Source organism: Archocentrus centrarchus, chromosome 2, assembly GCF_007364275.1.
Source record: "Archocentrus centrarchus isolate MPI-CPG fArcCen1 chromosome 2, fArcCen1, whole genome shotgun sequence".
Lineage (NCBI taxonomy): Eukaryota > Metazoa > Chordata > Actinopteri > Cichliformes > Cichlidae > Archocentrus > Archocentrus centrarchus.
Genome location: NC_044347.1, coordinates 9,097,699 through 9,115,362, shown reverse-complemented (window position 1 = coordinate 9,115,362; position 17,664 = coordinate 9,097,699). Strand labels below are relative to the sequence as shown.

The 17,664-nt window shown below is 40.6% G+C and overlaps 1 pseudogene; it reads right to left on the bottom strand.

Moving 5' to 3' along the window:
• Positions 1-17,664, bottom strand: part of LOC115796127 (zinc finger protein GLI2-like) — a 92,098-nt pseudogene that overhangs the window by 34,463 nt on the left and 39,971 nt on the right.

Here is a 17,664-nt window from a genome sequence, read left to right as displayed (position 1 = left end):
CAGTTTAGACTTGACTTTGGACTTATTTTTGAACTTGTTTAGGGCTGCTTTTGGAGCTTTTTGGATAGCATGGTGCAAGAGTTGTAAGTTTTGCTTGTTGTCCTATTGCAGAGCTTAACCCTCTTAACGGGTTTCATTAAGTTGGGTTGCCAGGCTTTTGTCTCTGGTAGCTGTGGCTGCTCTTGGTCACCCTTTTGTATTAATATCTATTACCTATCTATAAACTAAAACACATCAGACTTTCCAAGTGACTACAAGTCCAGAGGGGCTTTGTCACTTTTTTGAGCCCTAAGTGGTAAAAACCAAAGAGTAGTTCAATTGAAATAGATACTTTACACTTTAAATGTGCACTTTTTTTTTATTAATTTATAGTATTTGTTTAAAAAACTAGAAATTTTATCCTTAAGTCAATGGTTAATGGATACTATGATGCAGAACGAGAAAATAAATGTTCCATCATCAGTTATTAATTGAACTAAAATGCACTGATCTCCTGTTTCAACACGAGAGAGAAGAGTTTCAAAGAGTCACTGCAGAAGTCAACCATCAGTGTCAGCAAAAACCTCTTGTGAAGGAGAAGTTTCTCAGGAAGATGAAAAGAATGTTCTTATTTCTTATTAACCACTGGCTTAAAAGACTTTTAGAAAAGTCAATAAACTGCTGAACATTTAATCAGAATGATGAACTTCTTATAATTTAATCTTAAGTATTTTGAGCCTTAACTGACAGGTGATGTTTCAGTCACTTATCTCTACATCTGTGTGGTGACCTCTGCTTAGAGTTCACCAAATCTTTCCTATCTCTCACCTGATTGCTTCATTAAAAATACAGTCCCTCGTCTGTCCATTCAACAAAGACTCAACTACCTTGTAGCCAGAGTGTTGGATTGCATCACGACTGAGGCAATGTTTTTCTGTCTCCCCATGCACACGATAAAGATCTGATTTTCCACCCAAAAACATAATCAGCCCCTCGGTCTGTTTGAATTATTAACGCTCTCGTCATGTAACAGCCTGAGGTCTGTCTGTCTTAGAATTCAGCCTAAGCTGGGTTGTTTACCAAGATAACAAGCTCCTCCAACAATCACAGTCTGAATCAGATGAGAATATAAATATTTCTCTCTTTAAATCCAACCTGAAAGCTTTGTTTAACTGCACTAAGAGCCAGTCATGTAATATTCAGATGTTCAAAAGGTGGGGGCAAGCTGTGGGGCGAACACAATGCTCGACCTTCGGAGCGTGTCCTGGTCCGGCGCCACGCAGCAGGCTGAGACAGGAAGGAGCCATCCAGGAGAGACTGAAACGGGCCAACGTTACAAAGAGACGCCTCTCTTTGGTCTCTCGAGAACAAATTCTAATCTTATGGTATACTTTTCATTTCTTCAAATTATAACCAGCACAATTAATTTTAAGCACTGACACAAATTTTCCACCTCTTGTAACTACTTTTACAGCTGCTTTTCTACCTCTGAGCAGTCAAATAAATTCATGCAGTTTTAATCTAAAAGACACATTTCTGCACTTTCCAAAAATTTAACACCAAAGCATGCTATGAAACGGCAACTTTGACCGTTTGAAAAAATAAGCTCAACAAAACGCTGCAGTTCCTCTAATGGCCACATGAGGCTGCCTTCAAAGGTAAATCAATGCCCACAAACTCCCATTATAAAATGTCCAACTTACAGCAGAAAAACACAGGTTTACAGCCTGCAACAAAAAACTTTTTGGTCTAATTTCCTCCTTTTTAACAACTGTACAGGGGTGAATTTTTGTTTATAACTCATTCCTTTGTTTTTTTTGAGGGCTTAAAGTTACCACGACCTGTGGTGATACAGTAGCTCCTACCTGTATGCGAGACTTTACCTCAACTAATTGAAGTCCCTGAACTGGGCGACTGGACCATGTTTTTGTAATTCAGTAATAAACAAAATTACATCATCAGCGTAGAATGACAGTTTAAGCTCAGTATGTCCGTTTTAATGTTGTTATGTGTCTATTATTGTACATGTCAGATAATTTCAGTGTGAATTAGTGATTAGGCCATGAACTGCAGGCTGTGGTGTTTTTTTAACCTGGTAAAGTTTATAAATTTGATTTTTACCTCTAATGATTTCTAAGATTTTTCTTGCAAATCTGCTACTTTCTCTCTAAAATGATCTCTGTTTAATTTTCCAGTAAATATATCACTTTAAACTTGAAAATCTAACCTTTTTTCTCTGAATATTACCCCTGCTGATCTTTTTAAGCCTACAGTGGCCTTTCTACATAGTCAGTCAGCAGAGCAGATGGTTAAACTCTGGAACTTGATGTGCAGGTTTAGATTAGCACATTTCTAATATAATTATAAGCATTTATTTATTTAGTTTTAAGCATTCATTTATAACATCTTTAGTCTGTTACCCCATGCACACATTATGCATTAAAATACACATTAATCTGTAACTACAGAACAAAGTATGGCAGGATATAGAACAAGTACAGCCAGCATGTTTTTCTTATCAACAAAGGCTTCAGGTCCATTTAATTGTTCTCTCAGAGGAAATCTACCATCCAGTTATTTTACTGGACAATGGCAGATTTAAAAGGCTGCTCCATATCAGCAGCAGCCATCTTGGTTGTTTTCAGACCTGTTCCATATAAGATAAACGGCTGTGATTGGCCTGGTTTGAACAGGAGGAGGGCCAGAGGCATTCTGCACATGAGCTCTTGGAGTCGTCTTGTTCCCACGCTGTTAGCTCTGCTGACGGTTCATGAAGTTAGACAATAAAAAAACATCTGAGCTATGATTGCTCCTGTGTTTCAGGAAGCTTTTAAACTGGTCACATCTGATCTGACTGAGTGGATCTCTAATGTTATTATGACTCAGTTCTGATTGATTTTTTTCCAAGTTAAACCTCTACATAAACAGCATACCTACATATCTGCTCTTTGGCTCCTCCAAAACTCCCACTTTAAATAAATCCACCTGCAATTTGGCTCTATATATATTTTACACCGACACATTACTGCTGAGTATGTCTGCTCTTATTGGGACCTTGAAGGTCCAACTTCAGTAGATTTTAAGTAAAAATGAGCTCAGAGGTCTAAACATTGAATTTGTTGTCTGTGTAGATTCTCAGTTATCCAGGTCATAGTAGTCTCTGGAGCTTGAAAAAGGCGACTGGACTTCTTTTTGTTTCTTGAAGACGTTTCACCTCTCATCCGAAAGGCTTCTTCAGTTCTCAACCAAATGGTGGAGAGACCCAGGTATTTAAACCCCTGTGGGCGTAGTCCCCTGGAGGTGGTTATGACCCTCTATTGATCAAGCACATGATCAATAGAGGGTCATAACCACCTCCAGGGGACTACGCCCACAGGGGTTTAAATACCTGGGTCTCTCCACCATTTGGTTGAGAACTGAAGAAGCCTTTCGGATGAGAGGTGAAACGTCTTCAAGAAACAAAAAGAAGTCCAGTCGCCTTTTTCAAGCTCCAGAGCCCATTGAATTTGTTGTGATTTCAAATCTCTTAAAAATGACTGTATGTGCAGCAAAAGTTGCATCTGAGCTATATGGAGTCTTGTGCATCCTTCTGTTTATTTTTGTTTGCTTGTGTTTGTTTGTGCACATCTTGTAAGTGTGTGTGTGTGTGCATATCTGTGGACGACACCAGAGATGAATTACAGCGTGACAGTGACTCTCGTCTCTGGTGTCGGGCCCAGCGAGCTCTCTGATTTAGATAAATCACACGGTGCAGCAGCGCACCGCTGAATAAACTTCCACTGTAGGTTTATGAGTCCGCTGCATGAAGCAGACCTCTCAAACTTAACAGGCAACAACGCCCCCACCACCACCTCAACCTCCTCCACCATCGCCAACCCGAAACCCCCGAACGCCTCATGCAGTAAAAGAAATGACCTAGATACAAACAAACAACAGAAGAAGGGGCTGCAAATCATGGCCCGCTTCAGAAGTCTCTCCATCATTTCATCCTCAGTTTGTTCTCTCCCCAAAGCTTTAAGGAGGTGTATTTTCTTTATGTGAGTGTCACTAAGAACTTCAACCAAATTCTAATGAGGTATGGATAAAGTTTCAATCCTGAAGAGCAAATGTGGTTCAAGGGCAGCACACTAATTATCAAAAACTCTAATGTTTTAAACAATTATCCAAAGCAGCAGTTTATGGACACCAGTGTAGAGATTGCATTGATGACAGACCACAGTTTAGAAAATCACATGTAAAAGTTGTTTTTAATGTTAAATATCTCATTTCTGAATGTATCTCTACTGCATTTTCATTTAAAGCTGTGTTTTCCATTTGATTTGTCAGGCATGGTGCATGTAGTGTTTCTGTTCTGTCAAAGTATCTAATACACAATAAATCACATGTTTCATAGTCACTTTTCCCTTTGGGGGATGCCAGATAAGTAAAAGAAATCCATTTAAAGAAGCAGATGTGAATCTAACCCTAATCAGGTCATTGGTGGATGTTCAGAGGTTAATTTAGCAGGAAACACACAAAGCTCAGACAGTACAATCAGGACAGTCCAACAACAGGTTAAAATGTTGGACTTAAAAATACCTTGAAAATTGAAACCATCAACTTTGACACAGTTGTTTCTAGGCTGCAGCATTGAGTTGAGATATATACTACCATTGTAACATGATTGTATTCATGGTTATAGCTGGATGTTCTCACTCTTTAGATCATCTGACTCTCTTAAGGGCTGCTTTTATGAAGTCCTAAAATCGATGGCCAGTAACTTATTCCAAATCATCTAAATCAGTGATTCTCAAATCCAGGCCTCGTGTCTGCAGGACACTGGGCCACGAGGCCTGGATTTGAGAATCACTGATCTAAATGAAAGAACTCAGCAGAGTAACAGAAAAATATTCCACCCCAGCCATGACATCTATTTGTGTTGGGGCAACATTTTGCCTAAAAACAGTGGGATTAACTCACTAATGTAATCTGACGATATCCTGTTATTTATTTATTTTTACGCAGACGGCAGCCTGTTGTACCCAGACTCTTCTAATTCCACAGAAGTAAAGCAATGCTGTTTTATTTCACTAGTTGGTGCCTTTTGGTGGCAAACAAAAATTAAGTTTGTTACAAAGTATCTTAGCATCTGGTTGGATAGCAACTTAAGTTTTGAGCAGGGCGTCATGATTTTAACATTTAGAGACAGCACAACTGTTTCATCTCATCATTTCTGGCTGTACACTGAACAGAACTGAGCTGCTGGGCTTTTAACCAGAAAACCAGCTCAGTGTTTGAGGACAAAGTTTAAGATTTTACAGCTGTTTTTTTTTTCAGTATGTGAAAATGTAGTGAAAATTAATCTATTAAATAGTGTCTTGGAACATTTTTTTTTAAGTTGTTGGGAGACTAATTTCACCTCCTTCTCTTATGGTTTCCCTGAACAATTAATACCCTTAATACCCTCATATCCTGGTATCTTTAGTCTGTTTCAGGAAACCAGAAGAAAACTAAAGGGGCTCCAAGGCCTGGAACAATCTGCAGGAGGAAATCAGGTCAATGGAGTCCATCACTTCCTCTAAGTTGCATCATAAAACAAACTTTTAGACTTTCCTCATTTTACATGAGCCTTAATTTCTTTTTAAGGTCTTTTAGTATATGCTTCTTTGATTTTATTTTGTTCCCCTGTGAAGCACTTTGTGATGTAGATTTGTTGAAGTGCTGCATAAGCAGGCACACTGTAATTAGCATCAACAGATCAGGGAAGTGTGCTTCATCATCCCATCTAAAGGACTAGAAATGTCCTCTTAGAAAAGTTACTTCGCTCCACCAAAAGTTTCAGCATATAGACCCGATCCCTGCCTCATACATGATGCTGTTTGCAGCCTCGCTCTGTCCACAGAGACACCGTCACAGAGGAGGAAGTGTTCCTCATCTGCAACTTTCTCGCCTCACTGTCATCTGCCGGCGACAGCAGGGGAAGAAAAAGCGTCCTGTGCATCCGGTTGAGGGGGAAAAAAAAGAAGTTTCCCCTCGGCTGCTTTTTATGACAGGCCTGACAAAATAACCAGCCCTCTCATTACGGTATATGCAAACAATGATAAAGGGGATGGCGGAGAGATGTCATGTTAGACAATCAAGGAGGGGACCTCTGACACGCTGCCACGAGTGTGTAATAAAGTGCCCCGGCAGGCGACAAATGACACCGCACTTAATTTGCTGCGCAATGTTCCTGTAATTAGGTGAATTTGGCACAGGCAGGGGGGAGCGACAGCTAGATCAAGGTCTTGATGAATTAGGGGTCCACTGTCAAGATCAAATCACATTAATCAAGGTGGCCGAGTCCGCGGACAGCCATCCCCTCCCCTCCCCCACCCTCCCCTCTCCCAGCCGGCGTGATGAATAGCCCTGCTTCCGCCAGGCGCGAAGTATGCATCACCATCAAATCTGTGAATTTAAATGTAAGAGTACTATTTGGAGGATTCTATTGACTTTTTTTCTTCTGTGATAAAGTAACTCTGAAGTCTCCTCGTTGTTCAAAGTGTGCCACGAATGCAGCAGCTCTCTGCATGATTTTATCCAGCTCACATTTTTTAGGAGCTTACAATTAAAACGTACAGTTTTTGTTTGCTGTCTTTGTTAAAGTAAATTAAGTTTTAAGAATTTGCTTTAAGTTTTCTAACCCTTGCAGGCCTTTACTCCTTCTAACAACATCTTTTTAGGGTGGACAAGATATTTTAATGCATTTGTCCTCGTTCTAATGTAGGACACAGCAGGAAATAGTTCACTTCAGTCTTCAGAAGGCAGCACACACCAATCAATCAGTGAATCCAGCTCTGTTTAGTGCATTGCATGCAGGTTACTGAAGTTTAAAGTGCTTCAAAGCTGAATACAAAAAAACAAAACAAATTTCAAACATTTTTTAACCAGTTTAAAAAAAATATGAAGTAAATCAACATTTGACATGGTCTATAAGTACACTAAGAGCACCCCGATGAAATTAAGAGCAACTAAAAGAGAACTAAAGAAAAAAATTAAGTTTCTTCTCTCTCTGTTACTAAATGATCCGATGATTGATCAGCATATTGATTTAACTTTAGTTCCTTTCATCTGTAGTTTGTGTTTTGTCCTTGTGTTTTTGGTAGAGTTGAAGGATTTTCTCCGTAGTCCGATCACCTCCCCGTGAGGTTGCTAAAAACTGAAGGTGCTCCTGCCGTCCACTCATGAAGGCAGTCCTGTCCACCTTCCACAATGTACACTGTGAGCCTTCATTCTCAGAAGTGTTAGAGAGAAGAAAGAGACGCACCGAGAAATTCCACATTTTCCACAAAAGGCTTTTTAACCCTACGTGTTATACTCCTATCTATCCACCACATTACGGCTTCTTCTGAAACAGGTATGAACCTCTACTTTGTACATGTGTCAGGACTGGCATGTTTCCCATTTTGAATTTTGATTGGCTCTTTGGGGGAAACGGAAGGAAATACACCATCTTTGGCTTTTCAGGATTCTCCCATAGACTGTTTATAATGGATTCTCTCCTTTTGTGATAATGATCAGTGTAGCTGCTCCATAAACATTTGTTCAATGAGGCATAGATGCCAACATGAAACTGTTTAGTTTAGCACAAATCATATTACAATGATTTGATTTAATGCGGTACTGGGCAAACAAGCTGAAAAATGGCCTGACCATCACTGACCTCAGAAACTGAAATCCAGGTGAAATCAGAAATCCATCAGCACAACCTCAATGAACCTCAGTGGTCTGTTTGTTAATTTAGCTACTTTGCCTTTTCCATATTATTTTGTCAACTAACATCACTGAGTAGCCATCACCAGACTCATACGAAGCATCTAAAGGGACATCCGTGCAGGAAGCAACTGGCTCTAAGATGATGACCACAGACCAGAGCCAATGGTCTCTATTTAAACATTTTTGGAGTATTTGATTCTCCAGTGTATCCTGGATCCCAGGAGGACATACCCAGAATACCTCACCTAGGAGGAATCCCAATCAGATGCCCAAACCACCTCAACAGATCGAGAACCTCGATGGATAGACAATCAAAAAACATGTTAGCCACATAGTCCAGCCCTCCTGTGGACCCACCACCCTCCCCAGAGGTATGATGCAGTGTGGTGGATGTCAAATGAAGAAGCCTTGATGGACTGTTTGCTGGCTAAAAATCCAAAACAGAAACAAAACTGAAACCTAGATCAGTGAATGAAGTGCTTAAATATAAAGCATGCTCAGTCAAAAGATAGGCAAGACTTGACCACAACAATAGCAGTGCTGTTCGCCCACTGGGGCAACTTGACATCTCAAGGACAAGGATCTCAAGAAGTCTTTTTGGAGTTTTTGATTATGTTAAATGGTCCTCAACAGCAGATGGAGTTTGCAAGGCTGTCGTGAAGTTCATTCCTGACCTTGGAAATGACTCCAGCTGCAGAAAAAACTAACGTATTTTGATCAAAAGCTCTCCAGAAAAGCTAAATATGTAGGGAGTGTCTTTCCTAACCAGTTTTGAGAACCTATTTAAACCAGGAACATTTTCAGGGTCTTTCAAACTGTGAAATGAACTGAAACCAAAATCTCATTCTGTCTGCTGCATGGTTGTAGGATTTGAAGAATTCAGCAGAAAAATTCGGCTTTGACTTAAATTAAAGCACAAACATAACAACACCGTGTTTTCTTCACAAAGTGAATTTCCCTTGAGAAAATAAATAGGATTTCATCTGTGACTAAATCTCACTGCAGCCTGGAAGTCGGCCTCACCACCAGTGCTGAAGCCTGTGCTGTGACCTCTATATTCGAGGAGTTTAATTATGGCGCTTGCTCGGGGGCAATACAGCCTGCACCACACAGATTAGCTCCACAACAAGCCATTAATGAATATAAAGAGGTGCTGGGTGGAGGTGGAGTGTGTTATGTCATCGGTGATGGATCCGGCCCTGCCAATCGCTGCTAATGGAGTGAGCAGCAGATTGATACCAGCCAACTTATTTTATTTAACTTTTCATTTACTGAGAAACAGAAGGGAAACTCTAGTTAGTATATCCACTCAGGAGCTGTAGTTATGTTTCAGCACTGGTTTTAATGCAGTGAAATTATTTATAATTTTACTAGTTGACATGATCTGATATAATTTAGCTTTTTTAAAAGAAAACAAAGCCACAAATTTCCCAAGAAGTCCCCAAACTGTGAAGCACCCAACACATCCAGAGTTTGGCATGAAGATGATTAATAAACACTCTTAATCAATGGACAATGCAAAGTGTGTGAAGCAGGGCAGAGTTTAGAGCCTTGTAGGACCTTAATTACCCAAAGTATGTTCCTAATATTAGGAGAAGCAGCTCTGCTAAAGAAGGTTTGTCAAATACTGATGCACTGTCAAAGCTACTGTTTATCAACGATACGCACAAGCTGTCCTTTACCATCCGTGATATCTCCCATGTGATTTATAACAGTAGTGACGTAAATTGGTTACTCACAATTCGTCTCATTTGGATGGTTGTAAAAGACCTCTTTGTGTCAAACTGAAATTCTTTCATTGGACTATTTTTCAGTACAAAAGGTAAACAGATTAATAAATCCAACCAAGCAGCTTTTGGAGCCAATGCCTAACCAAGGAATTTCAATTTTGGCTGCTAAAACAAAAGAGTTTTCAGAGTGAAAATGAACAAAATAGTTTTTGCTGTCTGAAATTTGTTATCAAAATCTAATCAAATTGTTTCAGTGTTACATCCTATTCAAGTAGTTTTGGGTACCAAAACCTAACCAAGCAGTTTTCTGTGTCAGAACCTGAGCTGGTCATTTTTAGAATTAAAATGTGATCTAAGAGTTTTGAATACCAAAAGGTAACCAAGTAGTTCTCAGACTGAATACCAAACCAGGTAGTTATTAGTGTTGTCAGAACCTAATCAAGAAGTTTTCAGTGTCAGAACATAACCAAGTAGTTTTTGGAGTCAAAACCTAATCAGGTATGTCTAAATCTGACCAAGAAGTATGTGGAACCTAAACTTAATAAGCAACTAAAATTAAAGCAAAATAAAATGCAGAAGATAGCAACTGTGGGGTCCTGACTGATACACTTATGTCTTCACTGCAGCGAAATTCCTAATGTGAGTTTTATTGGTCTTTAAAGAATGGCCATTTTCTTCCTCAGAATTTACTTCCTAAAAACAGGTACAGCATTGATCCAAAAAAGTCCAGGATCGTTCTTACACCTAACTTCTGCCCCCAGTGCAGTTTTTTAAAGCACAAACTCCAAAGATTTTAAGGGCAATTAAGATGTAACAAACTGAGGGCATAAACCTAAATGTGGTAATACTTTAATACTTCCAATACCACGGCAAACAGAGCATTTCTTTTAAAACCCCAAATATCTCCTCCTGTGGTTAAAATGCTTTGCTCAATGGCACCAAAGTTATTAAAAGAGAATATTTTCCTCTCTTCTCAGTGAGATTTTACCAGTTTGGATCCCAGCAGCTGAACTTCAGACTTCTCAAGCATCAGAGTGTTTCATCCCCAGACAGCTGGAGCCAAAAGAGCAAAGCTTGCCCACATAATCAAACTGTATCGGAAACAAGGGCTGCAGAGTGGAAATTTAGGAACTAGCATTGATTATTCACTTTGGAAGTCAGCATGTTGTCATCTGCTTTTGATATTGAACTTGGCAAACGTTCAGCTCTCATCAGCTAGCCTGCTATCATAGCAAATCCTCCGGAGTTAAAAAAGAAAAAACAAGCTCTGTACTGTTCTGGAGTAACTGAATATGAAATAACGATTTGCATCAAGAAGATCTGATGACTTGAAGCCACTTTAGTGAAAGAGGCTCTTTGGAAATAATTACCCAGAAAGAAGAAGAAGGTGGTCACCTACCTGTGCATGGTGTGCAGAGCGTGAGGCTCGTAATGGTATCGCCCCTCGTGATGGCGCATGTCAATGGGGATCGGCGTGTGGAAGGTTGGGAAGATGTGGTGGGGGGCTGCAAGAACAGAGGCGAAGAAGAAGACAGAGTTAGCCGAGGAAGGCAGCGAGAGAGGGGAGACTTCAAAAAAAGAAGAGAGAAATTTCAAAGGCAAAAGGGCTACAATAAAGAAACATGAATTTCAGAGCAAGCTGAGCACTTTCGTGTAAAATATTGGCACTATCACACAAGAGAAGTGGAATAAATAAATAATCAAAGTCATCCTAAGAAATCCTACATCTTGAACATAAAAGATATCCAACTGGGCTTTTGACAAAGACCTGCAGCTAGACGGTCTTTGAACTCGACTGGATGATGGACTGTGTGGAGGGAAACTGCAGCCCCGACTCAAACTGGGACTGACAGTGCTGGGAAAAAGCCTTCTTCTGCTCGCGCTCTTCCCGTCCAACAGCCTGAGCTCCAAACAGGCTCATAAACACAGCTAAAGCCCCGAACTGACTCCACGCTGAATCCACACACTCCCCCAGTCTTGGGTGTAAACACAAACAGCATGAGTCTGACTGATTCTTGGTTGTTTTTCAGAACATAATTACTAGTGGAAGAAATTGTGTGACCGTGCTTTCTGTTTCTAGGGTTGGAGAGCCCGATGCATGGTTCCTCATCTTTGTTTATGTGCTCAGTTTTGTGATTAATTATTGAGGTTTACTTCCAAAAACATAAAGCAACAAAAGCCAGGAGTACCTGGACTCTTCGTCCAGCCAAATTCCAGGAATGCTGGATCCTATATTTCCCTGAAGGCAATTAAAGCTTTTGGGGCCCTCGACTCTACAATACACGATGGATAAAAACCCGCTAACATCCAGGTCTTAAATTCAGTCTGAAAGGGTACAACATTCATCTGCCCACTTGATAAGACACCCAAGTGAACATGCTAATTTGTGCAACAGCACAATGCAATGAAACCTCCTCATCACAGCCAAAAATCCCACCCATGTCACTTTAAAAGTTCAAAAGGTGGGATGGGAACAGTTAATTCAATTTATGACAACAAGCAACTGTTTTTTAAGGACCATTTAGGATCACTGCATTGGTTGTATTACTCGCAAACAGTAATGTCACCAGTGACAGGTACTCACCACCCAGACAAAAAGTGTCTTTTCAAAGATTTCTCCAAGGAGGTCTCGTCCTTTCAAGCTGTTGCAACATCTCTCTCTCTCTGTATAATCTAAGAATCTCTGAACTTCCCCATTGAAATATTATTTAAATGGTGGTGGACTGGTGCCTTCAACCTGTCGTGTTGACTGCGTGAGGTGACAAAACTTGAGAGTGCATGCCGAGCCAAAACACCAGAGTGTAACGTGCTCCAGCTCATGTGACATCACTTTTGGCATGTGCTGCTGTTCTTAAGAGTATAGCGGCAGGTAAAATGGGCCCGTTATAATGTAAGATAAAGACCCCACAATACACCAGCGATCAGACAAGCCCATTTAAGTAGCCCTTGGCGATGGTGAGGAGAAATATCTCCTTTTTAACAGGAAATGGGCTTCAACCAGGCCCAAGGAGGAACAAACACAATGTCAGAGGATTATTTAAACTCTCTGTGTTTTAGCTGTTCACTTCAGAAAAATTACCTCTGGATTCTGTTCTCGTCTGTAAGAACTTTAGTTTTACAAGCTTTCTGGTTTCCCTTTGCGGGAATACTGACCGTGGACAAAAGCAAGAAGCTTTGTCTGCAAACTTAAGATTCTTCATATCTTAGATAAAAACTGCTGGGGTCAGATAAACATGAAAACAAAGCCCAGGTTGTGTAATAAAGGTGCATTCCTGCTTCTAATTTACCCAGCCGTCTGTTTTTACAAGCTCTGTGCATCCTTTTAATGGCCCTTTTTATTTTTCATTAAAGTGTTGTTTTCCTTTCATGGGTTCTTCTCGGATCTGGGAAGTTTATCCAAAACATCAGAACTAATTAGCTGTTGCGATAACACAAAACCACAGAAGATGTCGTGTCTTTATTTTACCATCACATAAACTGAGTCTTTTGGGGGCCGTTTGCCGGCTTTATGGAGTTATGTTTCTTGTTAACATTTTTCTCAGGTTTTTAATCTGGAAGAGCTCCACGAGGGCATTGCCTAACTCTCTCTCTATATTCCTCTCATCGTCTCCTCCCTCGCTCATCCCTGCTGCAATTTTCACGTCCTGCTAATTGCAACCTGGTGTGTCTCGACTCCGGGCTGCCTGATCGGAGACGAAAAAGACAGAGAGCGAGGAGGAGGTGGAGGAGGTGAGCCAGCTGATCTCTGGATTGCATTAAAATTCTTCCTGTGTCTCTCTCTCTCTCTCTCTCTCTCTCTCCTCTCTCTCTCTCTCTCTCACACACACACACACCACACACACACACACACACACACACACACACACACACACACACAGGTTCTCTTGCGGGAATCTCTCAGGGTGACCTGCGATTTGGGAGCGGAGGGGTCAGGGCCACGGATCATTATCTGCTCTTGGCCGAGCGGCGGGAGGGGATAACGTGGCCTCCCGGGGCCTCCAGGGGCCCCAGACCTGAATGAGTCAGCATTCCAGGTCCATTCCTCTCACTCTGCGCCCTGACAGCGTGATGGACAGCCCCGGTCCCCGGACGCCTGCAGAAATAGTCCACTTTACTTCATTTTGAGCCAGCAGAATGCCGCGGGGGACCCGCTGGGACGGGGCTGGATTCCTTCAGGCGACCTGCTCGGTCTTGTCACACCGCCGTCAGAGCTGTGTTTGCTTTGGAGCAGGACGTTATACAGAGGCTCTGCTGAGGAGGGAGCCGGTTTCCTGTTGTGGACAGCTGAAATGAGCATTCCCTTTCACTTTTTCAGTGTGGGAATCTCTCTGAATTAAGTGGGTCATTATTGTCACTCATCAGAGGAGAGGGAGAGTGCTAAATGTTTTTATTGGTGCTTTTGCACCTGATCCATTTGTTGGGCTTAAATAAACTCAGCTCAGTTTATTCAGGTGAGTGTGAAGTCTGGCTAAACAGTCAGAAAATCCTGAGAAGCTGGACTACGATATGGTTTAATGCAACAGAAACTCTGATTCCAATCTGCCTCCTGGACATGAATCATGGAGGAAGTGATCTTGAGAGAAACATTAAACTTTGAAATTACATTTTCTGGCAAATGCCGTTATTTATTCACCTAATCTGTCCTTAACTAAGTCCCAGGTCTGTAAGAGTGGTTCTTGGTTCAGTGGTGACCCTTTATGAGGAAATAGTGGCCTTCTGTACAGTTTATTCTTCTTCAGTCCATGTCACATTACAGTAAACCAGTGCAGAACAAAACCAGGGACGCATTTCTCTTTAATTTATTTTCTATTGTAGTCACCACAGAAGACTAAACCTTCCTTCCTGACATTGATAAATACAGCTGGTATTAATAAATGCAAATGCCACAAAAATGACTGTGTGTACCAGTAGAAACCTCTGAGCTGAGACATTATAAACACCAAGAAGTTAATCAAATGCTGGCTCCCAGTGTTAGAGATCAGCGGTTTAGCCTCTGATATGTCAAAATACAGCAACAAAAAAAAAGTCCATCACAACCCTCCAAAATCTGAGGTGATGCCACTTTGTTCAACCAAGAGTCCAAAAACCAAAGAGTCTCAAATGACTGAAGTGAAATGAATCAAAAGCAGTCATTCCCAGGTCCTAGAAGGGGATGAATGTTAACCCAATGCCAAAACCCAGCCAAAGTCATTTATAATAGCTAAACCCAATAAACCCCAAATCTAATAACACTCAACCAACAGATGCAATCCACCATGTCCTGACTGATAGACCTATGACTTATGCCACTGCTGTCCCACAGCAGACTTCAGACATCTAGGACCTTTATCTCTGGTGGTACATAAAGGCGTTGATACCAATGGGGCATTTTGAAGGAAAAGAAAAGCCTGAAGCTTCAGCACGATGATGCATCGACTTTTTCTTCCTTTTATTACCAAAGATGGAGTGTCAAAATAAAACCGAGATCTTTGTGAGAGATACCAGAGAAGGTGAAGACACATCTGAAACAAAGATGCTGCTTGATTGGCAGCAGAAGTTTCTGTTGGATTCAGGTGCAGTTTGTTAATGTGATCAGTAACACCTGTTTTTACCTAATATGTCCTGCCATGATAACAGTGAGAAGATATAGCAGAGCACAGTGTAGAGGTAAATGATCCAGACAAGTCTGATCTAATGAACCACAGGTGAGAGAGAGCCATGCTTTTATTCTGATGGTTAAACCAAAAACAGTTTTCTCGAAGTTTAGAGCAGAAGCCTTCTTATTAGTTTGTTCTCTGTTGGATTTAGACTTAGATTTCATTTAAAAGTCCCATCAAGAACTTAATCAAGTAGAAATCAACATTTCTCAAATAGTCTTCCCATCAGACTCCCTGCTGTCTTGATTCTGCATCATTTTAGCACCAAATCCACAGAAATAAATTGTCTTTAGAAGGTTAAAAGGACCTGTAGATAGCAGTGCAGAAGCTCTGTCTGCTCCCGTGACTTCCAGTCATGACTGACTCGTGTTAAAGGCGAATCCCCCCCCCCCCCCCCCCCCCCCCCCTCGCTGTTTGTCGTGGAAAAAGCCCCGCGGTCGACTGTTTTATTGGAGTGCTTCGCATTAATTAAAGGCTCCAAACCTGACATTCAAAAGGCAAATGGCCGCAGCTGTGAGGAGGACGAGCCGTGAAGTGCTGCGGTTACACCAGCAAATAGACCGATCCCTGACAGCAGGTGGTGGAGTGGAGAGGAAACTGCCAGTACCTTTGTACCTGCTTTATGTGTGCCCGTATCCATACCCTTATTCCTACTGATCTCTTCTCACAGGGCCAGAGCAGCTCTTATAAAGTCTTCAAAACCACTGAAATCCTTCCAGAGGTTTTATCTGTCTTTATTTTTTAAATCTTTGTTTTTCTATCCTTGTTACCATTTACACGCCCCCCCCCCCATCCCTGTTAACTACCCACAGCCTTTTAATCAACCTCTCGCCTTCCTGTTTTTCCACTGTTGTCTCTCTGTCCTGCTGTCTCTGTTTACATCACTGTATGCCAACACTGAGATCTTGACCGTGCAGCTATTTCCAGCCACGTCTACATCTTGTTGTTTCTGTATTTATTTCTTTAACTTTCTTCTTTTTGATCTTTATGTTATCTCTTTGTGCATCTCTACAACTTCTCCTCATCTGTTTTTCTGTCACAGGCTGAGCCAGCTTCACGTATGCAGTCTTTTTTTTATCTGTTCTGTCTGTAAATGTTTTATTTACCTTTATTGCAATTTTTAAAAACGATTTTTATGCCTTCTGTCAGTATACATATCTATTCTAATCTCTGTTCCTCCCATTTGTACATCTCTTCATTGTTTTTCATCCACTTGTGTTAATGATCTTATTCTACCTCTCTCTGCTGCCTTTTCTGATTTCTTATATTATCTGATGATGTCTCTGTCACTCGTGCTGTAATCTTGTTTTCTCTCTGTTGTTATGCATAGCCACCTCTCTCCCTGCATTTATCTCTATTTATTCTTTAATTTACTTAATTTTGTCTTTTCATTATCTGTGTTTCCAGATGGTCTCATTTCTGTCTCTATTTCTAACCTGCTGTCACTTCCTCTTCTCATTTATTTCCATTCTTCTTCTTTTATCCACAGTTTCTGTATCTGTTATGTTTTAGTCTTCCTGGCTCAGTTTTCTTATATGTTGTTGTCCACCTCTTTTATTTCTGCATCTCCTTCCTGTTATCTACATCTGTCTCTGGATCCGTCTCCATCTCTCTTTGCCTTTATCTCTATTTCTCTACTTCTATCGCACAATAAAATAGATAAATAAATCACAGGACAGACAACCCTGTGATTTATCTCTTTTTTTAAGCTCAGTTTACCTAAAAATCGAGACCTGTCTCCTCGTGTCCATCGCTGTATTTATCAGTCTCTCTGATAAATTTGTCGCTTTCATCTTTGTAGCTACTAACGGCTCTGTTTCTATCACTTTCGGTCTCATCTTCCTCTAATGTTATCGGCACACCTCTTTCATTGATTCCTCTTTCAGCTCATCTCTGATGATTTAATCTTCTCTGTTTATTTCTTTTATTTCTCTTTTTGTCTCTTCTTCTGTTATTAACTGTAGTTTTATCTCTACATCTGACATGATCTGTTTATCATCAGTTTCTATCAGACCTGCTCTGTCTTTGTCTGTACTGCAGCCTTTCCTGTTTACACTTCTATAAATATATCTTTAATTTCTTTGTCTCCTCTGCAGATTTCTGTCTCTCTTAGTTTCTCCCTCCCGTCTCTCTGTTTATTTCTATTCTTTCTGTCTTTGTCTCAGTTTGTCCTTTCCCTTCCAGCCTCACACATATCTGTCACCACATTTATTTTGATCATTTTATCACCTTTCTCTTTATGTCTGTTATCTTCTGTTGTGCTTTTATTTAAATCCCAGTTATTTACCGTACTGTAGCTCTGTCTGTCTCTGTTTTCTATCCACCTCTCTCCCTGTGTCTGTCTCTACACTATAAAAAATAAAATAAAATAGAATCTCATCAAATCACTGAAAGCTGGGGCACCAGAAAAATTCAATTAGAAAAAAGAAATTTTCTTCTCCGTAAATTTTCTGTTCTCTATTTTTTCCACCTCTTCTCGCCACCCTGTTCATTTCTATATTAAATTTTCTTGTCTTTATGTCACCCGTAATCTTTTTTATTTCAGTTTCTGTCTCTGCTCCTGTTCTCTTGTCTGCCTCCATATC